The sequence below is a fragment of the Camellia sinensis genome, chromosome 13, assembly GCF_055761805.1.
Source record: "Camellia sinensis isolate YWXY chromosome 13, ASM5576180v1, whole genome shotgun sequence".
NCBI lineage: Eukaryota > Viridiplantae > Streptophyta > Magnoliopsida > Ericales > Theaceae > Camellia > Camellia sinensis.
The window spans coordinates 90,777,742-90,789,546 of NC_138973.1; positions in this window are offsets into that span (position 1 = coordinate 90,777,742).

Below are 11,805 nucleotides of genomic sequence, written 5' to 3' on the forward strand. Positions count from 1 at the left end.
TATTCTTAGCTTGAGTCCCCCATTTGAATAATTTAAGAATTTTCATTTTTGCTTAATTTACTGGATTTCCTTTGATGGGGTTTATGTTGGCAAGTGGTATTTGTTTTATTGATGCTTGAATCCACTTGCCTAGTTGCTCTCATCCATATGCATTTTATTGTGCCCACCAAGGAAATGTTTCGATATGAGCTTCTAGGATGGTATAGTAACTCCATGTGGTCTCGTGCCAATTCCCATTAAGATGTGATTATTTTATCAAAAAGATGGTGAGGGTTAGAGTGGCTGGCAGGGGAGGGTGAGAAGGGATTGTCGGTGGAGATGGTAGTGGTAATTGGTTGCGAAGGAGATTGTGATTGAAACAGTGTAAGATTTATGTTTGGATTGAGTGATTTGGAAAGAAAAGAAAAGAAATGGAGTAATATGTATTTCTCTTATTTATTTGGATAACCTAAGTACAGAGAAATGGAAAGAAATGGAGAGAAACTCATTTCTCTTATAATATTCATTTTCAATATTCCCAAAAATGAAGAAATTGGGAGAGAAAAGAAACCATCATTTTCATAATACCAATTTTGTCCTAATAAAAATAAAAGAAATATAATGATTGAAAATATAAAAAGGTTATTTTAATAATATAACATAAAATAATTTTTTTCTCTTTTCTCTTAATGAAATCTAACCAAACAAGAATGAAAGAAATTACAATCATTTTTTTTCTTTTATTTCTTCCTTATCCAAATAAAAAGGAGAGAAATCACAATCATTTCTTTTCTTTTCTTTTCTTTTCTCTTATTACTTAAGTAATCATTTCTTTTCTTTTCTCTCTTAGGTTTCCAAACATAGTGTAAAATTAGGCTTAAGATTGGAGTTGAAAGACTAGGAACACAGTATGGTTAAAATTCTATAGGTAAATGACATTCATCTCTGTTGAGATTTGAAATATATATATATATATATATATATAATTAACCTTACAAGTTAGTATAATTATATATATATATATATTTTTTTAGTAAGGTTAAAACAATTAAAATTAATGTAGATGATGAGTCGACGTGTGGGAAGAAGCTTAGCACACCTCCCAACAGTGCCGGATTGCTCTAACAAAGGTTGTGTGGCCTAAAAAAACACTCAAAAAAGAATTCTGATAAGTGGTTAGTCAAGAGACTCTCTGATACCTAAGTATGAGAATAAACACAAAAAATATATAAATAGCTTAAGTGTCAGTTGTTGTATAACTTATGGGTGTAGTGTGGCTTGCTTATATTGGCTAAAATTATGACCGTTTAAGTAGTTAAGAGATTCCTGACACTCTTCTTTACTGTTCCGCTTTACATAGGATCATGTCTCATGTTTACAGATTTATAAGAGTGGATAAGTTCACATTCAATGAAACATGTGTTGACTTGATTTAGTTATTCATATTGTGTAATTTGAGCCCGTAGTTAACTTGGTGTCTGAATTGACTTAATGATATTTTGGAAAGTTGATGAAAAGCCAACTTTTTAAATTTTTTTTAATAACGATTTTGATTAAAAAGTTAAAAAGTCCAAAAAATTGATTTTTTTAACTTCTTCTCAAAGTGCCCTTATAGTCCTATTGCCTCTCCTCTCCCCTCCCTGCCAAGGTATCCTAGCTAGGCCAAAATCTCTCTCTGTCCTAGTTCGGTCTTGCTATGTCTAGTTTGATGATGTGCGACTTGTAACTTGAATGTTACCTCTCATAATAAACAATAAAATAAATAAAGATAAATTGAATTCCTCCTCCCTTTAGTTCAATTTCAACAGTCCCATCAATGAACACCTCTTTATTGGAGGTGAGACTATGTTGTGACAACATTGAACGTCTCAATTCCATGAAAATCCAACTAAATTAAAAATACAAAAAATATAAAAATATATATAAAAAAAAGAAGAAGCAAAGTCTACGATTGCACTAGTTACCTAGCCTCAACTCAGGTTTTTAAACTTTATATATGTTTATTTATCTTAGTACATTTTCAAATACGCAATTACACAATTATATCTTGAGATTTTTGTATTTTAATTTTAGATTAAGTTTCTTTAATATTGACCATCTTAATTTGAAAGAACATTTGAGATGGTTGAAACTTGACCATTTTACTAAATTGTATTTTTAACCAGATAGTAGTTCAAGTAGTCTTGAAAAAGGAGCGTGAAGTCTTACTCTCAAGTCTGTAAAGAGACAACAACATGTATTATAATCTAATTATTAACTTGTTAAGATTTTATCTGGTGGCACAAAAAGAAGGGAAAAAAAAAATCATGTCAGGGAATCTAGTTATTCAATGCTTACTAGCCACATTCACTTGACAGTGCCACAAACTCATTTTCGCCTTTGATTTACTTAGGACCCCATGATGTATTTGTAATGTTATCACATGCAGCCTAAATAATTTTTTGTCCTTGTAATTTTCAATAGCAAGTGGAACTTAAAACTGTATTTGAATGTTGTACATGAGGAAGAATTTCTAGAGGGAATTTTTTTTTTTTTTCAATAAAATAGTCTCTCTTTTTATTCTATAATTTTGAGCAAATTACACTCTTTGTATATTCTATTAAATCTCACTTTGTTGTTTAACATTTGTTTGGTTGTGATTTCAAATCACAATTCCACACCTTAATTCAAGTATGGTGTTTGGTTGTGATTCTCAAATGATGTTTTGAAAACTCTGCACAAAACACCTGCGTTGTTCTGTTTTTGACAGACGTGTTTTTCCTTTTGTTGGGGAAAATCTTGCTTGGCGGGACGTCCGGCCGGTTAACCGACCCGTTGTCTGGAACAGTAATTTTTTTTTATAATCGAAAAAAATATTTTCTGAAATTTTTAAAATTTTTTATGTGTTTTAAAATAATTTTGAGTTGCATGTTTAGTTATGAGTTGTAAATTTCTGTATCACATATCAAATGTCACATCAACAATTTCCCATTCAAATTAAAACTCTTTTCAAAACTATTTTCAAAACTCTTTATCAAACAAATTTTCTACACTCAAATCATAAATTCACAACACACAAACTTAAAATACAACTCATACTCTCAAATCACATTTACAAAATACAACCAAACGTAGGCTAATTGTCTCAAACAACTAGCTATACTTCGATTTAAGTTACAATTGAAGCCAATCGAATAATGTGGTTTTAAAAATTAGTAGATGTGGGGATATATTTTCTGAATACCAACATGTGGCATGGTGACGCCGACGTGTCAGCCGAGGTGCCACGTGCCCTGGTAGTTAAGCCGAGGTAATCTCGGAGAAGCCGAGGTCATCTCTGAAGATATCGGAATCCAAGATAAGGGACAAGAGTCCTAAGGCAAAGCGGGGACTTAACCAAGATAAGGATAAAGCTCTTAGGGAGTTTATCTTTATCTCTTGAAGAGTCCAGAGTAAACAGTAAATTAGAGTTCATAGAAGTCATACTTCTAGTGGGACTTGGATTGAGTATATTATAAAAGAGAGGCACCCCCGTGGGTCTAAGGTATGCAATTTATGTTTTGAGTATTCAGTTTAGTACTTGATTATCTTTGAGAGATATACTGACTTGATCGTCGGAGTGCCCCCGGGTGGAAGAACCACCGCCGGAGCTTTTTCTTTCTGTTACAGGTTGCTAAAGCCATCTATTCTGCCTGTGCTCTCCAGCTGATCACTAAACGAGCAGTGTGGTCAGATTTTCACCCACACAATTTGGCGCCGTCTGTGGGAACGAAGGAAGAATAGATGGCCAGTAACGGACAGTAGGAAAATATTGGGGATGACGCTCCCATTGGGAGTGGCAGACCAATTGACCTTGACATTGAAGGAGACAACCACAATGCAGAAGCCCGTGACCAGGGTCACAGAGAGAACGACGTCATCCCAGAAGGCGACACGTCAAAAAGAGCAAACCAAGGAAAGTACTACAATGAAGATAACCTCCAGGTATGGAGGGACAGGTGCCTACGGAGGGATGAGGAAGTAAAAGAGCTGGCGAACAAGTTGTCAGACCTTCAGTCAGTCGTCAACTTCATGATGCAGAATAATGTTATGCAGCCACCATACCCGCTGCAAGATACGCCGATGCCAGCAACCAACACCCAGAAGGGTGGAAGAAAAACAATCCCCGAGGTCCCTCAGCATACCAGGAGCGGAAGGCATTCTCATCGGCCTTCCAGGGAAGTCGGACGGGAAAAGCCGAGGCAAGAAGAGTCCCGAAGGACACACCACATGAAGAATCCAGACCCCAACGAACATCGACATGTTCAGGGGCAAGTACTCCACTTTGACACAACCCATGAAGAAAGGTCCAAACGGACCCACCACGAGGCCGAAAGCAGTGTACCAAAAAGATTAAAATCTAAAGACAGCCGAGCTCCAGGGAGGAGCAAAGAAGACTTAAGGGACTACCTCAAGAGGAGGCAACAGAATGTAGAAGCCGAGGTAAACTCCCCAGTAAAACCGAAGACAGCCTTCTCGATGGAACTGGACAAATTCGAACCACCCAAGAGATTCAATATGCCGAGGTTTCAAATCTATGATGGTAAGTCAGATCCAAACTTTCATGTTGGGCTATACCTAAATTCAATGGCATTATATAGCGGGAACGAGCCATTGCTCTGCAAAGTATTCCCCTCATCCTTTGGGGAAATTGCATCTGATTGGTTCCATAAGTTACCAAAAGGAAGCATAAAGACATGGGAAGGCTTGGCCGAGATGTTTGTGGCCAGGTTCGTGACCAACAAGCTGCAACCCCTGAGGGTTGATGCTTTGATGGCTCTAAGAATCACCAAGGAAGAAGGCCTTAGGGCCTACGCGAAGAGGTACTACGAGGTGTTCAACCGAATACCCGAATGCAACCAGGAAGTAGCAGTCGTGTCTTTCAAGAACGGCCTGAAAGATGACTGCCCACTACGGAAATCTTTGGCAAAAACATTGCCAAAAAGCATGGAAGAACTCATGGCAAGAATTGAGAAATACGCCAGGGCCGAGGAAGATACATCGGGAAACAAGGAGGTGAAACAAGGAAAGGGAAACGGCTCGCCAAAGCGAGGCCGAATCAACAATGGGCCGACCAAACAAGAAATAGAATTGAGAAATAAACAGGCGATAACAACGGTATTCCGGATCCCAATCCATAAAATCTTAGATCGGATTCGAAATCAACCTTATTTCAGGGCTCCGGCAAGAGCATCGGGGGAATTCATGGAGAGGAACGTTGGTAGACGTTGTGCGTACCACAATGAAGAAGGACATCCAACTCAAGGTTGCAGAGCCTTAAAAGCACACTTGGAGGACCTGGTAAGACAAGGCCTTCTGAGGGACCTGGTCGACGAGGCCAGAACAAGGGAAGAGCAGGCAAGGTTGCCTCAAGCACCAGCAGCACCCCCTCCCCCAGCACAGCTACCACAAGCAGGAGAACCGAGAGTGGTTAATGTGATCCACTCAAGGGTCAACGAAAACGAAGTCAGAGGAGAAACCCAGAGGGTAAGACATTTACAGCATATCTACCAAGTTGGGGAAAAGAGACATCGGCCAGAAGAATGCCAAGGGCCAATGATAGCCTTTACTGAAGCCGACCTAGAACTGGTCCAACATCCGCATAATGATGCCCTGGTAGTATCCCTCCAGGTTGGGGAGTGCCAAGTAAAACGCATCCTAATAGATCAAGGCAGCTCCTGTGACATCATGTATGTCAGATGTTACAAAGAATTGGGCCTTCACCCCGATGACCTAGAACAATCAAGTGGCCCGATGGTCGGCTTTAATGGAACGCCGACATGGCCACTGGGTGCAACAAGTTTGGAGGTACAAGCCGGCACTAAGAAGATTAGGACGGAATTCCTGGTAATTGACACACCCTCACCATACAACATCATCCTGGGAAGACCGTGGTTGCATGCAATGGGGGCAGTTCCCTCGACGTTGCATCAACTACTCCGGTTCCCAACAGAGCATGGGATTGAAGAAGTCAGAGGGGATCAACTACAAGCCAAAAATTGCTCCATGGCAGCAATAAAGTCCACATGTAGTATACGGGAGCCAAAGAAAGCAGAAGTTGAAGATGAGGACATGGAAGTCCTGGAAGACGTCGGGAAAGAACCAGCCGAGAAAAGCGAAGAGGCGCTAAAGAAAATCCTCGTCTAGGAGGGCGACGAAGAACGATTTTTTCTTCTTGGCTCTGGCTTAGCTAAAGAAGAGGAAAAGGAACTAGAAGATTTTTTAAGGGCAAACATAGAGGCGTTCGCCTGGACACCCTATGAAATGCCTGGCATTGACCCCGAGGTCACTTGCCACAGTCTGAATGTCGACAGATCGGCAAAACCAGTGATTCAACGAGCCAGAAGGCCGACGTTATTGCACGTCGAAGCAGTGGAGGAAGAGGTAGACAGACTCCTTGAAGCCAGGGCCATCCGAGAAGTTCAGTACCCAACGTGGCTGTCCAACACAGTAGTAGTAAAAAAGAAGAATGGCAAGTGGAGGGTTTGTGTAGATTTTACCAGCCTCAACAAAGCTTGCCCCAAAGATAGCTTTCCTCTACCCAAAATTGACCAACTGGTGGACGCCACTTCGGGACATGAAAGGATGAGTTTTTTAGATGCATACAGAGGATACCACCAGATTGCTATGTACCCTCCAGATGAGGAGAAGACCGCGTTCATCACCCCGAAAGGCCTGTACTGTTACAGGGTAATGCCTTTTGGGCTGAAAAACGCAGGAGCAACCTATCAGAGGTTAGTGACAAAAATGTTTAAACACTTGATTGGCAAAACGGTAGAAGTTTACATCGATGATATGGTCGTAAAGACCAAGGAATCAAAAGGTCATCTTGCCGACCTAAAAGAGGTCTTTGACATACTCAAAAGATATCGGCTCCGACTCAACGCCTCAAAGTGCGCCTTCGGAGTTGGGTCAGGTAAATTTCTAGGATATCTGGTAACAAGAAAGGGCATTGAAGCCAGCCCAGACCAAATCAAGGCCATCCTGGAACTACAGAGTCCAACATCGGCAAAGCAAGTTCAAGTGCTCACTGGAAGGGCCGCAGCCCTAAACCGATTCATCAGCAGAAGCTCAGACAAGTGCAGACCCTTCTTTAACCTCGTGAAAAAAGCCACAGACTTCCTATGGATGGAAGAATGTGAAGCTGCCTTAGCCGACCTAAAAAAGTACCTGACCACAACCCCGGTCCTTTCTAACCCAGTCCCAGGGGAGGAATTGTTTTTGTACTTAGCAGTCTCTGAACACGCAGTCAGTGCAGTGCTAATCCGAGAGGAAAAAGGGGAGCAGAAGGCTGTCTATTATGTAAGCAAGACTTTGGCTAACGCGGAAACAAGGTACCTACCACTGGAAAAATTAATGCTAGCCTTGGTAATGGCCTCAAAGAAATTGAGCCATTACTTTCAGGCACACAAGGTTGTGGTTCTAACAGAGCACCCATTGAAGTCCTTATTACATCAAGGAGACTTAACAGGAAGGATAGCAAAATGGGCAGTAACACTGGGCCAGTTTGACCTGGAGTTTAGGCTGAGAACAGCAATAAAGGGCCAAGTTTTGGCCGACTTCGTCGCAGAACTCACACCTGAAGCCATCACACATCAGGCTCCGCCGAGCCAAGATGAACATTGTCCCAACAAGCAAAAAGAATCCCAGCAACAAAAGCAAAAGAAAGAAAAACTCAGACCGTGCAGCATCTACATCGGCGATTCATTCAGACTATTCGTCGATGGAAGTTCAAACCGCCAGGGAGCAGGAGCAGGAGTACTGCTGATATCTCCAGATGGAGAAATTGTAGAACAGTCCATCCGTCTGGGGTTCAAAGCCTCCAATAATGAAGCAGAATATGAAGCATTAATTGCAGGACTAAAGCTAGCAGCAGCAGCAGAGGCAGACGAGGTAATTGTTTTTTGTGATTCACAACTAATTGTTAACCAGTCAACAGGAGAATTTGCAGCCAGAGACGAAAGAATGTCGGCATATGCAAAGGAAGTCATCCGACTGGCAGCCCTATTCCAGAACTGCAGATTACTCCAAGTTAGCCGAGATGACAACACCCACGCCGACGCGTTAGCCAACCTGGCCAGCTCAATTCAAACTGGAAAAACAAGGACAATTATGATCGACTACATGTCGGCCCCGAGTATAGATAAACAGAGCACCGAACAAGAAACAATGTGCGTGGGCCTTGGACCAAGCTGGATGGATGCAATCATTGCATTCCTAAAAGAGGGGAAGCTGCCAGAAGACCATAAAGAAGCACATAAAATTAGGCTGAAATCGACCAGATTCAGTCTAACAGCGGAAGGCCATCTCTACAAGAGGTCCTTCACTGGACCACTTTTAAGGTGCGTACACCCTTTGCAGGTTGAAGATTTTCTTTACGAGATCCATGAAGGAATTTGTGGAAGCCATGCTGGGGGCAGATCGTTAGCCCATAGGGCCATTACCCAAGGGTATTGGTGGCCCTACATGCAAAAGGATGCCGAAGCCTATGTAAAGAAGTGTGAGCAATGTTAAAGGTTTGCACCTTTGATACATCAGCCAGCTGCCGACCTAAACCCAGTATCCAGCCCTTGGCCGTTTGCCCAATGGGGCATGGATCTGGTTGGACAACTTCCCCAAGCAACTGGGCAAAGAAAATATTTGCTGGTAGCAATAGACTACTTCACAAAATGGATAGAGGCAGAACCTCTTGCCAAAATCCGAGATGTGGATGTTAAGAATTTTATTTGGAGAAACATAATCACCAGATTTGGGATTCCAAGAGCAATAGTTGCCGACAACGGAACACAGTTCGACAGCAAACTTATCAAAAACTTTTGTGCAAAATTCAAAATCAAGAACTATTTCTCAACACCAAGTTTTCCTCAAAGCAATGGGCAAGCAGAGGCGTCCAACAAAGTAATCCTGGATGGAATAAAGAAGAGGCTCCAGGCAGCAAAAGGAAAGTGGGTGGACGAGTTGCCCAACGTACTTTGGGCATATCGGACTACGCCGAGAAGATCAACAGGAGAATCCCCCTTTGCCATGGCCTATGGCACAGAAGCAGTCATCCCATTGGAGATCGGCATCCCAGGGATCAGAACCCAGGGAGTAGAGAATGGCACCAATGACATACTCTTAGCCCGAGACCTGGATTTATTGGAAGAACGAAGAGAGAAGGCTGCAATTCAGCTCGCAGTATACCAGCAACAGCTTGCCAGAGCTTATAACAAGAAAGTCAATCCAAGAGATTTTCAAGTTGGCGACCTAGTCCTAAGAAAAGTCGTCGGGAACAAGAAGGATCCCAGGGAGGGCAAGCTTGGCCCAAACTGGGAAGGACCCTACAGAATTACTTCAGTATTAGGCAATGGAGCATATCGGCTTGAAGACAATGAGGGCAAAGCATTGCCCAGACCTTGGAATACTTGTAATTTGAAATTTTTCTATCATTAGATAAACATCATTGTTTGGCCGATATCATCAATAAAGTCTTTTCCGAATTCTTTCAACATGTATGATTGATAAAGTTATGCATGGATGTTTATTGAAGACATATCAAACTCAGGCAAAATTAAGCCGGGATTATTCCTTAATTCACTTGTTGAAATTTGTAGCAATTTACAAGTTGGAATTAAGCTGATTCCTTATCTTCACTTGTTGAAATTTGTAGCAATTTACAAGTTGAAGTTAAGCCGAGATTATTCCTTAATTCACTTGTTGAAATTTGTAGCAATTTACAAGTTGGAATTAAGCTGATTCCTTATCTTCATGTAACAACCCTCATACTGTTTACTGATTAATGACTGAATGATTACCGTTAATCATCGATTACTGCTAAATGGGACTGATAATGACTGATAATTGAACTGCCTAAGGTACTGAACTGACCGACTGAAAACTGGAATCGAATTGACTGAGTATGTGTGTGTTAAATTGTATTCTATCTGTTTGACTGTTTGATTATCTGTTCCTGTTTGTATGTTTAAATTGCAAATTGAAGGCCTTACCGACGGCCGAATCCGAAACCGATTAGTGTTCTATGATCCTTAGAATTAAGGTGATTTTATGGTATAATTATCTGAAAATTGATTGGGTATGATTAAATTAGATTAAAATAAGCCAATTAAAGAGTTTGCCATATTTACCAAATTGCCACCTGAGTGGCCCACTACTTGAGCCTTTTTGATCTCCTAATACACTCAACAAAACATTTCTTCTTCCACTTCCTGCACACAACCGACCTTAGAGAGAGAGAGAGGAGCTAGAAGAGTTGAGTTCAACTCGTTTCATTGTGAATTGGCTAGAATTGTTTGAAGAATTGAAGGTTGATTGCATATTTGAGCTCCCTTCTTGAACTACAAGACTAAAGGTAGCTCCATTGTCTTCTTATTCATGTTTTGAGTTGATTCTTGCATGGTTCATGTCATATTGATGGAGTTTAGAGCCAAAACATGGTTTAGATGTTGTATTGCAGCTTGGATGTTGCATGCATGTACATACATTGAAGTTTTGAGGTTGTAATCCATGTTTCCTCACATGCATGTCCATCTTTTGGTCATACTCCATGAGTTCATCTTGTTTTTGAGGGTTTGAGCTCTTTTGAAACAGCATTAAAGCTTTGAAAATGATTTAAGATCATGCATGTTGCATGTTCATATTGTTCTTGAAATTGGTTTGAAATTGGGTTTGAATTAAACACCCTTGGGCTTTGATTTCTAAAAATTGAGCTTTGAAACATGATGTTCTATGTGTTTATAAATGTTTTCCAGAAAATGGGCCCAAGAGGATTGGTTTTGATGCTTTTGAGCTTGGTTTTGAACCTGGAGCTCGAATCTGGGATTTCTAGATTTCAGTCGTCCGCTCGAGCGGGGGAAGTGCCGCTCGAGCGGGAAAATTGAGCTTCCAGCATCTTGCACTGTTTTACAGTCCGCTCGAGCGGAGGATTGGGCGCTCGAGCGGAGTCATGTCTCAAGCTCGAGCGGGCGTCGAGCGGGGATTTCACCCATCCAGTACTTTTACAGTACGCTCGAGCTGGAAAGTTTACGCTCGAGCGTGTACCTTTGTTGCATGACCGCTCGAGCGGGGAAACGTGCGCTCGAGCGGGACTCTGTTTTTCTGAAAATGCTTTTAAGTGTACATCTGTGCATCCTCATCCCATTCTAGGCATTCTTAGGCCTAGTTTAAGGCATCTTGTTGAGGATATAGATGTAGAACACACCGAGGAATTAGGGATTAAGTTATAATATTTCCCAACTGTATAGCTTAGTGTGTGTTCAACCTGTGAACTGTGTAGGGTTGGCAACTGGGGAGACACGCTCTAGCATACTGTAGCCCAAAACTCTGTGAGTAACAATTGTGTAAAGATATGTTCAACTGATATCTTTTGAATACTGAACTGAACTGTCTACTGAACTGGTATTATCTACTGAATGAATGTGTGTCCTTTATTTCTGAACTGTACTGTGGCATCCTTAGTACTTACTGTTTACTGTTACTGTTACTGCGACAGAATTCTCTGTCGGTTCCCTCGTGGAACCACTACTGTTTACTGACTGATGGCCATCATTACTGTTCGGTCTTTTAAGACCTACTGTTACTGTTATGCTAATGGATGTACCACATATGACTGTTTACTGTACTGAACAACTGAAATACTGATTGAATTGAACTGTTTTCATCACTGTAAGGACATTCATTCTAAACCCCTTTACGCATTATGTTATTCACTGGGCTTTAGCTCACTGCTCATATATATATGTAGGTGTACAGGCACCAGACCGCAGCTAGAGGCGTCAGGGTTACTCCAGTTTTGTCAAGCCAGCCTTTGTG